The sequence below is a fragment of the Strix aluco genome, chromosome 18, assembly GCF_031877795.1.
Source record: "Strix aluco isolate bStrAlu1 chromosome 18, bStrAlu1.hap1, whole genome shotgun sequence".
NCBI classification, from domain to species: Eukaryota; Metazoa; Chordata; class Aves; order Strigiformes; family Strigidae; genus Strix; species Strix aluco.
The window spans coordinates 14,094,196-14,106,747 of NC_133948.1; positions in this window are offsets into that span (position 1 = coordinate 14,094,196).

Below are 12,552 nucleotides of genomic sequence, written 5' to 3' on the forward strand. Positions count from 1 at the left end.
TACAAGATTTATCTTCTTTGTATACAGTTTTTAGGTCAAATCCTCCTCTTTTTATGGAGATTTGATAAAAATCTAGATAGGCCAGTATTTTTAAAACAACGTTCTAGCTTCTTTTTGCACTGATGAAAACCTAGCCTGCACAGAAAACTAAGAATTTCCCCACAGAAATATTCAGGATTCTCAAAAACACAAGATCCGATTACATCTGGATAGATCTGAAGACCTTGATAAAAGATTTATATATGAAGGTTCTACAGTTTTGTGACACAACCATTTTACTCCTGATTTAGAGGACTGAGCACATCTGAAGGATAAGCTGTAGTTTTAACTAAAAACTTGGTAAAAGACCTTATTTCAATAAAAAAAAAGGACAGGCAGTTTGGAGGAAACATGTACCAAGATGATTTTTCAGGACTCGATCAGATTTAGCAAAATGGGACAGACATATGGATGAAAGGAAGAAAGCAAGCAAGGAAGGCAGGCACTTACCATGGACAATAGGGCCAAGCTCTCAGCATCTTCGAGGGGCTGGTCCTCGTAACAGAGCACCCACCGTTCTCTGGATACTAACAGCCTATGACGGGCACTGAGGCTGGACAGGAGAATTCATTGGTCCATGAGGTTTTCACGGTCTTCCAGATGTTTCACTTCCACTGAATCCATCAAGAATAAGCCATCTAAATACCTATTAAAATCTGTGTCTTAACATTTACATCAAATTTGCATATTAGACTAAGTATCTTACACATTTCTCAAAAGGCTACCTTTGGCTATATCTGCAAGGACTGTACTTCCCATCTCATTTACATCTTACTTGGGGTATTGCTGCCATCTACTTTCAAAATGCACTCCTGTTCCCTGAATGGCAACAACGCTAAACAGCAGGGAACATAAAGCTGTAGTCCAGTTTAAAAGTTTGTCAAATCTTCAGCTCACATTTAGCACGAAAATCTGTGTCCACATTGTTAAGACTGCAGATAAAAAACTAAAAATCAAGCCTTTTTCAATGTGTAAAAATACACAAGTGTATCTTCTCTGCAAACCTCAAAGAAGAGCTCTACTAAACTCGCTACCTCAGACATTTATAATACTAACAGCCATACTCCCTCTCACTCATCTGAACCCTCTCTCACAAAGGAATGAATGTACTCTGTAATCTTTATTACCCTTTAAGGCCTCTGGAGTAGGGAACCAACAGTGCCCAGCTCATCGTCAGCTTTACCTTATTAACGGTGTTATCCTGATAATATCTGCAGGTAGGAAGAGCATCTTTTAGGAAGCATGAATTCTATATGCAAGATCTTAATTCAAAAGGAATTTGGCACCCTATTGAATGTCTCCTCCTGGCCAGGTCTCCAGGTCAAGTACTGCAAGCTGTGATAATGAGGCTTGATTCTGACAATTCTGACCAGTAGCTGTTGTCATCCTGACGGCTTCTAAACCATCAAGAAGACACTGAGTGACTTAGGCAGGGTTTATTTTTGGTATACAAATGTAAAGGAAAATGTAATTCAATGTCACAATGTCTGCCAGAGTCTCCGAGGAAATCTGATTTCAGAAGCACATGAAGAATCTCCGCAGCCCAGAGTATGTTTTCTCTAACCAGATTTCCTTCTCTCAGTCACTCAGGTAGGATTTTTTTGGCTTTTTTTCTTTCTTTCTTTTTTCAGTCCAGAACCCTTAAAATTCCACTGTCCTACAAAAGATTTTCTGCCCTGAGGAAAAATTCTGTCATGAACTGATGTGTACATTACAACTCAGTAAGTGAATACCAACTAGAAGCTCCTGCCTTTAATGTACCAACAGTGGGGACAGAAGAAAGATGGGGAGTAGGAGACACAATTGAGCAAGAATACTAACTCCAGCCCTTTTCTTCTTTTGTTTTCTTCTGGCCCCCACCACTTAAACTGCAGAAACGTGTCCCCAGTTCAGATCAGTTACACCCCGTTCACATCCCTTTGCAATACTTCTTAAGCAGTGTCAGTACGAACCAGCATAGCTGTCACCGCCAGCCTCCAGGAGGGATGTGGTTCTAAAGGCTCTAAGCCTGGGAGGCTTTCAGAAGTAGCACACAGTATTCTGTCAAAAAGAGTCAAATAAGAGGCAGCCTGTGCTAAGCTGGAGTGGTATGTAAGACACTAGCAGTTTTGAGAAGGAATAATCCGGCCAGAGGAGAAAGCCATGACATTAAGGCCTTAAACTGGACATACGGACTAATTTCAGCTCCACCACACAATCTGTGTGACATCGAGCACATAAGTGACTGTTCCTCAGTCTTCCTGTCTGTGAAATGGCAATAAGAATCATACTTTTGTCTTTTTAAAATGTGATTCTTCCATTCTTGAGACCATCACTCATTCTGGGTACACATAACAGGGACTTGATCTTAGTTATGGCTTCTAGTTGCTATTGCAATAACTTAATATTGTAGTGTGGTTTAAGATAATGAAGACACATTTGCCCACACTACCCAAAGTTTGTGTGGACAGCTGATGGCTGCAATTCAGAGAACTGGATGGATCAGAGAAATGTATGGATCCCTTCGTCAGCGCAGCTCTAAGAGCTGCAACTTAAGAACAGTGAAAATAATGGCCACAGGATCATTGTGCTATTCAAATGAGCATCGCTAAGTACAGTAGCAGAAAAGGCATGCAGAAAAAAGAGCAAAGCATAAACCTGTCAAGTGCAAAAACTATAGTATGGATTCATGTTCCTGTCATTTATATCTTATTTATGTTCTTGTTAAATTATTCTACAGAGGGATTTTTGAAAGTCTAGAAGGAAGAACGCTGCACATTTATTTCTCTTGGTCATTTACATATTTATCTATTAACTCTCAAGTGAAAAGCTTACTCATTTCATTCATATTAAATCCTACAGAACTGTTTCAGAACATTGTAGAAGTACAGGAGTATCACCACTAAACGTCTGACAAAATCTTCAGCCAAGGTACATCACCAGTAAAGTTAAGCTGTAATGTCTTTGTACCAGCAGAAGATGAGGCTCAGGTAAGTCAGACCTCTACTACCACACTGCTTGAGTTCGTCATTTAGCCCTGACACTTTTCCTGAGGCCACTGCTAATTACATCATCGCTGCAGGTCCATCTTACCCCAAGGACTGCAAACCTGGAGAGGCTGCATGTTCTTAGAACATCTTAGACAATGAGTGTGAATCTGAAAATCATGCGTAAAGTCCAGTCATATAGTAAGCATCACTGTTTCAACACAATTGAGGGACTGAGATTTAAGTTTTTGCGGCAAAGGCTGTAGCAGAATGGGAGACCCACACTGCACCGTATCCTATCCAGAAATCAATCAAGTGTAAGGCCTCATAAGCTGTGACCAAAACCTTGGGCCATTGGCTCTCTGATGCAAGGCAGACGAACTTCCTCAGGGCAACACAGTAACACTTATTTTCACTTCTCTCCACAGCATTTTAAACCCAGGCAGCAGCACAGCAACACTAGACCCCAGGACCAGAGTTTCAAACAAGCTCAGGGACAGATTTAAGTGTTCATCATCCAAAATCTGAGTTGATATTATAGAGTTCAGATCCTTTGGAGCACCGAAGACACTGTGTTATCTAGGTGAAAATGACATGATGATATTGAGAACATTAAAAGACTGGTCTCAAGTGCTCAAAGTGGTGTGCTGAAATATTTACCCGTTTTATTACTTGTCTTTTCAAACCTCTTCAGGCTCAGAGGAAGACATAATGGATTCAAAGAATATGTCAAAGGAAGAAGAACAGCAAGAATAGCCCATACATCCCCCTGGTAGATATGTTTTACTACCCAGAACTATTTATGATTCTGAACAGTGGAACAAATGAGGCATAGGAAGTAAAAGAGAAAGAACCCATGAGAAAAAAAAAAAGGGCAGTGAGAGATACCACAATTTTTCTGCACCAAAACCTGCAGAAATTTTGCTAGAAGGAAAAGGCTCTGGGGTGGTAGAACAGTTGCACGCTTTTTTCCAACCAGTCATCAGGATTATTATTACTAACTTCAGAGGAAACAGCACTAGGCTAATATCCCGGAGCCTACACTGCTTTTGGTTATACCATTATACATTTCACCATAAATCAACTGCCACCAAATTTAAAACAACTCTGAGTGGTGAGTGTGGAGCAACACTGCACAAGCATGTAAGGAAACACAGGCACAGACAATCCATTGAGGCAACCTCTGGTTTATGCAAATGCCTGACATAAGACACATGCAAAAACTAGAAAAAAACCACTATGATCACAATACTTCTCTTGTCACTGGGATGACATTTACTCCCAACCAGCCTTTACGATGGCACCAGAAACTTACTTTGCCCTAGGGTGAGAAGGAAACATCTAATTAAGCAGTCTTAAAAATCTGGTTGTCAGGACTTAAACCATGCTTTACACTGGGCAGACAAAACTGCTCTTTGCAGGAGCTTGAACAAGACTGGACTAGAGAGGGGTCCTAAAAAACAGCAGAACTGGAAGATATCAAAAGAGAAACAACAGGAAAATTGCTCAGTTAAACTGTCCTCTTTTTTCCTCAACAAAAAGGAAGAGCCTCTCTTTTCCCCACTTTCGTTAAGTTCATTCTGATTCAATGATTGCTGAAGCTAAACTTTCATTATGCTTTGCATCCTGCATGCTTAATTATTTCTTGAGCTTTGTCACCTGAAAGATGAATGTTTTGGGGGTTGTAAGCAATGAACAGGACATGACAACCCGTGTGATAATTAGCACAGTGTGATAGCAGAAACAGAGAGGATTTTTCTACTTCTCAGAGTGTCAGCATTCATTTTTATCCTGCCTCTCCTGAAACCTCCACAGATACAAAAGCAAAGCCTACAGCCAGCATAAATCCTCTGCATAGACCCAGGATTATTAAGGACTTTTGCAACACAGTCAGTTGTAACTGTGTCTCCCTCTGCGAAAGACAGATCCTTGAAGATCCAAGACAAGATAGCCACAAACCTCTAAGTAGTATCTAAGGCTATCATAAAAGTTTATGGGCCACACCCGCATAAGCCATAGTTCTGATCTCTACCCAGACTGGCTCCAGTTATTTAACCTCCTAGTTATCTTCAGATCAGAAGCAAAAGGCTGAGGCACTAAATGGTGCTTAAACTCCCACCCAGAGCTGGTGGGTTAAATCATCACTCCACAACATTGCCCTGTGTGTAGCTCATTAGGTTTCCCAAAGAAATTCCTGAAGTATCCCCTGTAAAGAGGACTGAAATTACCTGTTGACTCTAAGCAAGCAAAGTCTGTCTACTGGACCAGCTGTGACACACAAAGTCATATGAAGCCAAAGTTGCTGTTATGTGAGGACTAAAGTTATACAGCAAATGGCTTATAAAGTTAATCAGGAAGCACTAAGGTGGCATTTATGTGGCTGTCATGTGGACTTACCCAGAAAGGTCACCGTCACTGAGCAATTAGCTAATGGAGCATTTCTGGTTACTGAAGATTGTCAGAATTCAGTAGTCAGATCGGTTCAGAATACCTGAGAACAAAGATTATCTAGAGTCTACAGAGAAATCAGAAAGTAGATTTAGAAGCACCATTTAGTAAAGCACTTCCTCTGACAAAGGGAAGGGGAATTTATTTCTGAGTTAAGCATTTCTTTTCCTTTTGAATCATCTGTCATTTCCAGTTTTTACAGTACTGTCACATAGCAGTACTCCTGGGATGAAGAAATGCACTGGGTAATAAACCTGGATCTACCTCACACTGATCAGAACTAGATGTCCCAGATGTCACAAGAAGGTTTTGCATTTCCAGGGTTTTGGATCATACCAATATGGCCCCATAGTCTGAGCATCTCTCACCTCATTACCGCTAGAAGATTCTTCCTTCATTCTTTTCTAAGGACAAATCCTTCTTTCTTTCTTTCAATCTTCTTTGTAAACTTTATTCTGAACATACATCAGTTGACAATATTAAAAGATGGTCCTTGAAAATGTAAAAAGTGAAATCCTTAATTAGCATTTAAAATTTAAGCTGTGTGATTTAATTGAAAGGAGATGACTCTCTCAACAAAAGGTTTTCAAAGAAACAGAGAATTCAGTCATCTCATAGTCCCTAAATCTTTAAATATATTCTTCCAAGATCAGAGAACATAACTCTGCTTCCACCTCTGCCATTAATTTTCTGTACATCTTGGTCTCACAACACATGCAGAAAAAACCCCCTTGATATACTAGTTCCCGTGTTTCTCATCTCTCTGTGGTTAATGCACTGCAAGATACTTGACTAACAAAACCACAGTTCTAACAGTTAGATTTGCAAAGACAACATCCGACTTCAAATTCAAGTTGAAGTCTCTCTCTCTTTACACATCTGGTAACACAAGTTCTGATTTTCAGATAAGTGTTTGTCTGTTGAGCAAGACAGTGCGTTTCTATACAGACCCTTTTAAGAGCAGCACATAGATGGATGCTCCTGAATTGCTTGGATACCATCATGTCAAAGATTTTGGGGATGACACACAGACTGTGAGGAGGAAGACTACAACACTGGCTGAACAAGTCTTGACTCGCTTTGGTTTTTGACAGGGAAAATAAAAAAGGGAGACACAGCAAACAAACGGAAGGTGAAAGTTCATCTCCCCACCATAAATGAGGGCAGGCAACAGTGAGGGCTGGAAATCAATGTGCACATTGTATGTTGTTTACTCATCCCCACATGCAGATGACAGAGCCATCTGACTTCAGCACGCAGCCGCTTTCCTGGTAGTAGCATGGTGCCTGCCTCTCTCTGCTCCAGCATGGCCACTGAAACGAGCCGATACAGACTTGATGGCGCCAGCAAACCTGCAATAACTTGTTCGTTGCCTCAGTGCCCATCCCATCACCTATCTCCATTCACACTCCTCCTTATTGCTCACCTGATAACGATAGACCGGACTGTAATTGCTGGGGTGTGCTGCAGAGTGGCAGAGAAGTGGATAAGGAATATCTATCCCTTCTCTCAGCACAAACGTGTAAAAGTTTGTTCACGGGTTTATGAGGCATGGAGCAAAACAGCTGCTTTCACTAAGAGCTGAGGTGTTAACTGCTGAGGTATTGTGAGGTGGCTCCCGCCAGCCCACTGTGTCTCTCTGGACAGGTCAACACACAGGCTTCTGTGTTGGGCTGAAACAGGTGTTAGGAAGGAAACTGTTTCATGGTGGAAGGTGGGACAGAGGTAGGGATTTCTTCAAGTTTTAAAGGGCTGGAAAAACTTGCTTTCAATTCAGGCTTCAAACAGAATATACTCGCCTGGGAAGTGAAGGCTTTCCCTGCCAAGTCTAGTTCTCCACATCTTCCTGGTGTTGCAGGCCTGTTTCTAAAATTCCAAGGGGAATTGATCTGTCTCCACATCTACAGCATCTCCCTCCAGGCTGTCAAACTGTGGGAGTGGATTCTGTGATGCAGTTGCAAGTCCTCTAATGATCAAATTGAGATTTCTGATTCGTTTTGTATTCAGGCCATAGAACAGCTGTCAAGTAGTAAAATGTCTCGGGTGCAGGAGCCAGGCATTAATCAGCTAAGAAAGCCGTGATTCTGAGCACAGGCTCTTATTAGTGGGCTTTTAATAGTATCAGAGCTTATACACACAGAAGGGCACTTCTCATGTTTACTGGACACTTCATCCTGTCACCTGGGGAAGGCAGGTGTTGCAAACTCCATTAAGAAAAGCCAGAAGGAGGATTTTCAGCTCATTTTGTCTGCACATAAAGCTTATTCAAAGAAACAGGCTAATCCTTGGCCTCTGCTGAGGCTGGCCACAAAACTGAAAGGACGATGCGTTTTTGACAGCGATGGCCAGGCACTGGTCTAAGATCTGAGCGGCACCTCACCAAGGCTACAAACATGTCAGTCAGTGGAACATTATAAATGGAGGAATCACGTTGGCTAATGCAGGTTTCCAGCTGTGCAAACAAACTCCTAGAAACCTGCACTACAAATCCCAGACTAGTTGGGGAAATATAGCAAAGAACTATTATCCCAGCAATTCGTCAGGCCCTTTGCTTCGCAAAGCACCTGAGACATGAAGGCTCAACACATCGTGCCCTACTGCTGCTGGACTTCGCAGTGACATGGGATGGTACAGACCAGCATCTCAATGGCTGGATAAAAGTGCTTTGGGTATCCTGTTTTTCTCCCTCTGATTTAAAGAAGCTATATATCACGTAGATACGATAGCCTTAATCCACAGCCTGCTGATGACTTTGAGATTACTTTTTGCTAGCTCCCAGAATATGACCAGATAATTTTTCTATGCAGGACAAACTAGGTTACAGAAACTTGGGATGAAACAGAGGTTGTGGAAGGAGAGGACTACAGATGGAGAAAAGTTGAAGAAAAGTTGGAATTTCTGTGCACTCCGAGGATAGGCAATCAGCTGGAAAAGACTGTGCAAAAAGGACTTGGGGAGAGGGGAAGAAAAACAAAGGAAAAAAAAAAAAAGAAAGAGGAGGAGCAGCACCAGAACTACCTCATAATGGGAGCACCCTAAGACAGGTGCCTCAAACAAGCACCAATACTGTGAGCCTATGAAAAGTCTGCCCTTACCCTGTCGTAAAAGAGACCAGTTCTGGACGGAGGCTGGAAAATACCACCTCAGGGCAATAAATCTCCCATTGATAGGGTCTGGCAAACACAAGCTTCGAGAAAGGTTGAAGTCAGCTCTGAAGTATATAATGACTCACTTAGGATTGAGGGAATTAGAAGGAAAGGTGACACTCAATATAACAGCGACATTAATAAGTAATCGCTGCCTGCAAATGTCTGGGCAGTTATAAAACATTGGCAAGACAAACCTTAATCTTACAAGTCTGGCTCAGCTACATACAGCAAAACGTTCTTTTATCAAGTAACCCTGGGGAAAGTCCTCCAAGGGATCCATGTTGATAGATGATCACAGGTATCTGTTACACCTCAGCCCACACCTCCATAAAATCCTGTCATCCAGTAAAGTCAGGACCTTCCTAGGGTCTCCCTCACAATCTTTCTGAAGATGCTTGTCACTTCTCCCCCACTCTCACATTTAGTCCCATAAGGGAAAATTATTCCTGGCCAGCTCCTGCATTTTGCACTGTATTTTAAAACAAATCAAGGTGCTGGTAAGTAACACACAGCATCGGTGTAATCTGAGAAATGAGCTTTTTGGTCATTAGAAATGCAGCTAAAACAAATAATAAATACGGCACAGTGACATTTATGGTGAAAGCCGCCAGAGCTTCGGAGATTTCCCCGCCTGGTGCCGTAAAGGCCTACCCAGCACCAAAGGCATTTAAAGCTAAATTAAAATCCTCATTAGCTGCTCTTGAGTGTATTTGCATTGATGAGGTCCCTGGTGGATGTAGTTTTTATGGGCATGGAGGTAAACCTGTGTGGCATAACTACAGAGAGAGCTTTCAGCTGCACTGATGTAACCTGCATGTGATATGCCAGTGACTGAGATATTCCATCATACGCCAACTTAGTATGAGTGCTCCATGCCACGAAATAAAAATAAACAAACAAAAAACCCCCACACAATTGTCACTCCACTATCTGATTCAGAGAGGAAGATGTAGGTTTATATACAGGCAAGGATGTTTATCCTTATACCCCAATACATTGAAGACCTCAGAGCTACTGTTTATGTTTACAGTGAAAAGACCGTCCAGTACATTTTGTCCAACTCTAAAATGACAGGGATACAACCTGTTTGTATGAAGAACAAGCGACCACAATCACCCCTGCAGAGTCTCTCACACCACATGTATTCTAGCATCAGCTGGATTTTTAATTTAACTTTGTTTAATGCTATCATGTGACAGTGACAGGCAATACATAAAAACCTGAAAAAGATAGATTGGCATATTAAACATATCCAACCAGCTATAATTAAAAGGAAGTTCAAGCAGAGCTTCTGAAGCACCTTTCCAAGAAAAAGAACTGTGAGTTGGGATGAAAGGAGTGTGAGAAATACCACTGTGAAAGGTATTGCATACGGTGCAGAAACTATGGGAAAACAAGCCCTTTGGGGACCTCTAGATGTGTGGTTTGATACAAAACCCCAAGATAGCTGTTTAACTCTGGGTGTCTAATTTCATATTAGAAAACCACTGTATCTTGCACATATATCTCCATTACCACGATGAAATAACCCTCTCAACATTCTGGCCAGGTACTGGAGATGAAACTCCCTGCAGGGGGAACATCCACTTGATGTTATGCCATTTTGCTCAGTAAAGAGTCTGAGTCAAACTGTGTTACAGGCACTGTAGTGCTTCCGCAACAGAAAGCTGATGTTTAAATACAATTCAGAATAATTACATTCTATTTATTCATGATCCTTCTCTGACTCCTTGGGATACAGGAGACTCTGCTTTCTGCCTAAATAGGTTTTGTACGTTTTTGTCACTAATGCCAGTTTCCATCTCGTATGTGACCACCTTTGTGCACAGGGTAAGCACCTGTGTGTGTGTGTATGTGTGTGTGTGCATGTTTTACATACACGCTGCTTTATACTGCCCTAAATGGGTTTGTGGTTTGCAAAATGGGTTCCATAAATCATTAATTAATGATAATAAAAATATGAATAATGTAGGAGGCAGAAGGGCAAGAGTCACCACTCCATCTTCAACACCATCTTGGATGCTTGGATAAGCAAAGTGCCCACAATAGTCTTCCCTGCCAAGAGCACCATTACATACAGAAATGCTGAAGAATCACAAAAAGGTTTCAGTGCGTACCATAGGAAATGAAAGGACTTCATCAACAGTATGCTAATGCAGAGGCCTTTAACCCTTTAAACCTTTCTGTCCAGTACGGCCAAACTCAGGTAACGCAGACTCCCCAGTTCCTGTTCCCGTGGTGGTTCCTTTTGGTCCATGGAATTATGAGATACTGCTGCATCCTGCTGTTAGAAACTGAACTGCAACTCGTGAGCTATTCACAAGTTCACAAAGGGAGTTTTCCAGTCTTATCTTTATTAACTGTGAATTTATCTCTCTTCCCAGATACAATGTTGAGAGAGAAGGTGAGCTGGAGGGGGTCATTCCTGCTGTACAAGGATCAAATGCCATAAACGGCCCAGAGTGTGACTGTGTTTCGCTTGTGCCCTCTTAATTGCCCCCGTTAAAGCACACATTAAACACGCAATCCCTGTGACCAAAGGTAAGAGGGAGTTTGGGTGTAAGCAAGCAATCACTCGATAAGACAACAGCATTTCAAAACACCATAAATTAATTCCCTAGGCTAATTTCCCTAAGAGCAATGGAGATAATAAATCTCATTGTTGGCGTTAAGGGTGACTGAAGAATCTGCTTCATGTGCCTGCCAGCATGCTACCGGAGCAATGCCACAGAACTGAACCTTGCTGGCTTCTTCCAGAGAGGAAGAAAACAGTAGACATGTAAAAACATGCTGCAGCCTGTGCTGCTGGGGAAGGTTACTTTTACCAGGGAGAGACGGTGGAGGGGTGTGTGTGTGTGTGTGTGTGTGAAAGAAAACAGGAAAAGGAAGATTCCACCAAATTAAACCAAGCAGGGACAGTTCACGTGGCAGACTGCAAGAGATGCCCTAAGAACAGAAGCAGAAAATCATTCTTGAAGGCAGAAGACATAAATCTGAATTATTGTGGATTAATGAGTCAAGAGGAGCAGGCCAGAAGGGGAGTTTAGGGACACGTACTGTCCTTGATCAATGTCTAGAACTCCCCTTGAAGTTTAACAGAAGACCCTTTACACATCAGAGTTACAAGAGGTCCATAATGGCCATTCACTCTCACACATGCCTGAGTGTCCACACTGACACACACGCTCACCGCTTCTTTTTCATGAGTGTAAAATACCTCCCAAGTCTCCCATCTTCACTCCTATCCTTCCAGTATATATCTGCTTGCATAGAAAGCCAAGATGGAGCAAAAGTGGATATTGCAACTTGGAAATTTGTCCAACCACTTCTTTTAGGTTTTCACTGAATCAATTTTTTTCCCTCACAGTGGTCAAATAAAACTCAAAAAAAGTTTGCACAATAAATACAACAGGGTGCTACATAAGCTACCAGTGTGAAAAATCTATACCCACCAAGTGAAAGACTAATCTCCCTTAGAACATCTCAAATTAAAAAGAATTTAGTTAACAAAAGCCAATATGGCAGCAGGATCGTATCAGCCTGTCTACTTCTCCGCTTCAGTTACACCAGTTCATGTTTCAGAGAAGCAGTAAGCAGATGCGAAGTCCCTGCCTTTACCCCAACACCATCTTGACTATATCTGCCTTTGCTCAGACCTTTCTGTCTGAATAGTGTAGTGACTGTACCAGCTTACTATTGTTAGAGTTGTTCAGAAAATCATTTGAGTATGCTTACAGCACATGTAACCAGAGGGCTGCCAGGGGGGCAGAGGCACAAGAGGAAAACACAACATGAGAGACACAATAGAAACACTTCTTTCACAGAAGGGTCTCCAAAAGCCTGAAGCCTGGTCCAGATGAGCAGACAAGATATTCTACTTACTATAGCTCCAGAAATCATATTAACGAAAGTCGGGAAGCGACAATCCAACCCCATGCCCCAGTGCACGC